The sequence below is a fragment of the Colobus angolensis genome, unplaced genomic scaffold (assembly GCF_000951035.1).
Source record: "Colobus angolensis palliatus isolate OR3802 unplaced genomic scaffold, Cang.pa_1.0 Scaffold56, whole genome shotgun sequence".
In the NCBI taxonomy this organism is placed as follows: Eukaryota; Metazoa; Chordata; class Mammalia; order Primates; family Cercopithecidae; genus Colobus; species Colobus angolensis.
Window position 1 is genome coordinate 6691907 of NW_012119154.1, and position 4517 is coordinate 6696423.

Consider the following 4517-nt stretch of genomic DNA (forward strand, 5'->3'; position numbering starts at 1 on the left):
TCAACTGCTCCAGCAGGCGGAGCTGAGGGCCCCTTCCCCCGCAGGCTGGCACCATCGTGGTCTAGACCCTGAGTGGCCGGAATGCTGTGGGTCACTCCCTCCTCCCGTTCCACAGTGGTTGGGGAGTTGGGGAGGGAGGGAAGGGAGAGGAGCGTCAATGTCGCAGTGATGGGGTCCTGAGACAACTCACTCTGCCACGCTGGCAGGCAGCAGCAGACAGTGGCCAGCACGGGCCTGCAGGGCCTCCTGTCTATGGTGCCCATCCCACCGAGAGGATCCTGGCCCGCGAGCCGGCAGACACTTTATTATACAGAAACCCTGTCGTCGTCTCCATGGGCGGAACCAACAAAAGCAAGTCTCTCCAAGTCAAAAATAGGTTTTGGATTCTTGGTGGTGGCAATATCCGTTGAAAAAATAGACTGAACTTCTGAAATTATCTTAGTAGCAAAACAATTACAAGAAAAAAGTTGCAACTTCAGTGCTATGACTGGAAAGGGGCCTTTGGCCGGCTCCCCCTGTTACCGGTGGCCTCCGTGTGCTTGGGAGCTCCTCTGGGCTTGAGGAAGCCGCCCAGGTGCCCTGATGGAGAAAATGGAACTCCAACAGGAGGCCGTGTGTCCTCACACCTCGACTGCGCTCACAGCTGGTGAGGATCAAGTTACAATAAACAGTCCATTAACTTCTTGCCCTCAGGTTTCCCTGGAGTCAGGCATCTCTGCACAGTCCAGGGCAGCCAGGGACTGCAGAGGGTCTGTGACAGGCCACCACGATGCGCCGGTGGAGACACAAACCTGAGGGCACCTAGAGTGTGGAGAGGCAGGAGAAGGTGCAAGGAGAGGCTGCCGTGGTGAGCAAGGAACCCGGGATTGCGTCTTTAAATAGCGCTCAGTCATTCTTAAAGTCCTCCCTCAAGACACAATGGGACCTAGGTTTAAGGAGAAGCCCTCTCTCTGCTGTCCCAGGGTGCAGGCGGAGTGCCCAAGCGCTCTTCGGAGGCCTGGGTGCTGCTGGCACCTCACTGAAGCTCAGCCGGGCTGTCGCCGGCCCATCATGGCCTGGCAGCTCTGTCTGCTGTGAAGGTGATAATGCCACCGTCCTCGGGGCAGGAACACCGCCCCCCCACCCCCCGCATCCTGTCGGGCTGCAGCTGCGGCGCCTGGTACTGCACGAAGGTGGTGGGGGCTGTGGCTGAGCGGGCCTGGGGCACGGCGGCCGGGTAGCTGTAGCCCACGAAGCTGGCAGCCGTGGCAGGCGAGGCAGCGTATGGGTACTGGTCATAGGTAGCCGGTGGGTACTGGGCGTAGGCCGGGCTGGCCGGCGTCTACTCAATGTAAGGCGAGGACAATGACGGGACAGGGGCGGCCAGGATCACCACGCTGGGCTGCAGGATGGCTGGTGGGTGCATGTAGTGCGGGGTCAGCCCTTAAGTCCTCTGGATCAAGGTGGGGTGCAGCTGCTGCACCCCAGTGGCAAAGCCCATCTGGAGGCTCTGCAGCCTGGCGCCCAGATATGCCAGGTTCACGTTGGCCTTGCGGCCGTCGATGATGGGGTTCGGGTCTTTGCAAGCCCTCTCAGCTGCCGCCCGGTGGGCCGCGGTCACGAAACCGTAGCCGCGAGACTTGCCCGTCTGGGGGTCGGTGATGACTACGGCCTCCTCGATGTAGCTGAAGCCCTCGAAGTACTTCCTGAGCGAGGCGTCAGTGATGTGGTAGGCAGGCCGCCCACGAAGATGTTGCCGAAGGTGGTGTCCTTCTGCGAGCCGTGCATGACGCCGGGGGCGGCCAGGGGCCGCGGGAAGCCCGCGCTCGGGGCGCAGGGCGCCGGCTGCAGCAGCGTGGGGGGCGCCCCGCCGCCTACGGACCCGGGCCGCGCGGGGCTGCGCTCATGGGGGGCGGCGGGGAGCGTGCGAGGCAGCGAGGGGCGCCCGTCCAGCCGCCAGGCCCCACCACTAGCAGGCTGCTCCCACCGTGCGCGCCTAGCTGAGCGGAGCTGCGCTCCCCACCGGCGCTGCGGGGACTCTTTGAGTGAGTTTCTTAATCCTGAGCTCTAATTTGATGGCACTGTGGTCTGAGAGACTGTTGTTGTGATTTCAGTTCTTTTACATTGGCTGAGGAGTGTTTTACTTCCAATTATGTGATTCATTTTAGAACAAGTGCCATGTGGCACTGAGAATAATGTATACTCTGTTGATTTGGGGTGGAGAGTTATGTAGATGTCTGTTAGGTCCACTTGATCCGGAGCTGAGTTCAAGTCCTGAATATCCTTGTTAATTTTCTGTCTTGCTGATCTCACATTGACAGTGGGGTGTTAAAGTCTCCCACTCTTATTGTGTGGGGGTCTAAGTCTCTTTGTAGGTCTCTAAGAACTTGTTTTATGAATCCAGGTGCTCTTGTATTGGGTGCATGTATATTTAGGATAGTTAGCTCTTCTTGTTGAATTGATCCCTTTACCATTAGGTAATGCCCTCCTTTGTCTTTTTTGATCTTTGTTGGTTTAAAGTCTGTTTTCTCAGAGACTAGGATTGCAACTTCTGCTTTTTTTTTTTCTTTGCTTTCCATTTGCTTGGTAGATTTTCCTCCATCCCTTTATTTTGAGCCCATGTGTGTCTTTGCAAATGAGATGAGTCTCCTGAATACAGCACACCGATGGGTCTTGACTCTTTATCCAATTTGCCTCTGTCTTTTAATTGGGGCATTTAGCCTATGTACATTCAAGGTTGGTATTGTTATGTGTGAATTTGATCCTGTCATCATGATGCTATCTACACACTAGTTGATGAAGCTTCTTCATAGTGTCATTGATCTTTATATTTTTGTGTGTTTTTGCAGTGGCTGGTACTGGGTTGTTTTCCTTTCCATATTTAGTGCTTCCTTCAGGAGCTCTTTCAAGGCAGGCCTGGTAATGATGAAATCCCTCAGCGTTTGCTTGTCTGGAAAGGATTTTATTTCTCCTTTGCCTATGTTTGGCTGGTTATGAAATTCTGGGTTGAAAATTCGTTTCTTTAAGAATGCTGAATATTGGCCCCCAATCTCTTCTGGCTTGTAGGGTTTCTGCTAAGACATCTGCTGTTAGTCTGATGGGCTTCCCTTTGTAGGTGACCTGGCCCGTAGGCTGCCCTTAACATTTTTTTCCCATCATTTTGACCTTGGTGAATCTGAGGATTATGTGTCTTGGGGTTAATCTTCTCACGGAGTCTCTTAGTGGTGTTCTCTGTATTTCCTAAATTTGCATGTTGGCCTCTCTTGCTAGATTGGGGAAGTTTTCTTGGATAATGTCTTGAAGTGTGTTTTCCAGCTTGTTTCCATTCTCCCCATCTCCTTCAGGTACTCCTGTCAATCGTAGGTTTGGTCTTTTTACATAGTCCCATATTTCTTGGAGGCTTTGTCAATCATTTTCATTCTTTTTTCTCTCATCTTTTCTGCATGTCTTTTATTTCAGCAAGGTGGTCTTCAAACTCTGATATCCTTTCTTCCACTTGGTTGATTCGACTGTTGATACTTATGTATGCTTCACAAAGTTCTCGTGCTGTGTTTTTCACCTCCATCAGGTCATTTGTGTTCCATTTGAAACTGGTTATTCTAACTAGTAGCTCCTTTAACCTTTTATCAAGGTTCTTAGATTCTTTGTTTTGGGTTAGAACATGCTCCATTAGCTCAGCAGAGTTTTTTATTGCCCATCTTCTGAAGCCTGCTTCTGTCAATTCATCCATCTCATCCTCCATCCAGTTCTGTGCCCTTGTTGGAGAGGCACTGCGATTGTTTGGAGAAGGGGCACTTTGGGTCTTCAGCATTTTTTTAATTGATTCTTTCTCATCTTCATGAGTTCATCTAGTTTTGATCTTTGAGGCTGCTGACTCTTGGATGGAGTTTTTGTGGGGACTTTTTTTTTGTTGTTGATGCTGTTATTGTTGCTTTCTGTTTGTTTTTCTTTCAGTGGTCAGGTCCCCCTTCTATAGGGCTGCTGTGGTTTGCTGGGGGTTCACTTCAGGCCCTATTCATCTGGTTGGCTCCTGTACCTGGAGATGTCATTCAAGGAGGCTGGAAAGCAGCAAAGATGGGTCCCTGCTTCTTCTTCTGGGATCTCTGACCTTGAGGGGCACCAACCTGATGCCAGTAGGATCACTCCTGTATAGGGTGTCTGACAACTCCTGTTGGAGGGTCTCACCCAGTTGGGTGGTATGGGGAACAGGACTTGTTTAATGAAACACTTTGACTGTCCCTTGGTGGAGAGGGTGTGCTTTGTTGTGGGAGAGCCCACTCATCTGGGCTGCCCGGATTCCTCAGAACTACTAGGAGGAAAGGCTAAGTCTGTTGGTCCATAGAGACTGCAGCCACCCCTCCCTCTAGGGGCTCAGGCCCAGGGAGATGAGGGTTCTGTCCCTGAGCCTCTGGCTGGAGTTGTTGGAGTTCTTGCAGGGAGGCCCTGCCCATTGAGGAAGGATGGGTCTGGGTCAGGCCTGAAGAGGTGCTCTGGCTACAGTCTGCACACTGGTGTGTTGGGTTGTGGGGGACACCTCT

At 52.4% G+C, this 4517-nt stretch overlaps 1 pseudogene across 1 annotated transcript; it reads right to left on the reverse strand.

Annotated features, from left to right (window-relative positions):
* Positions 1-1048: 1048 nt before the first annotated feature.
* Positions 1049-2014, reverse strand: LOC105525850 (annotated as a pseudogene). The gene has a single exon (XR_001003987.1). The product of XR_001003987.1 is annotated as an RNA-binding protein 38 pseudogene (transcript).
* Between the last annotated feature and the right edge of the window lie 2503 nt (positions 2015-4517).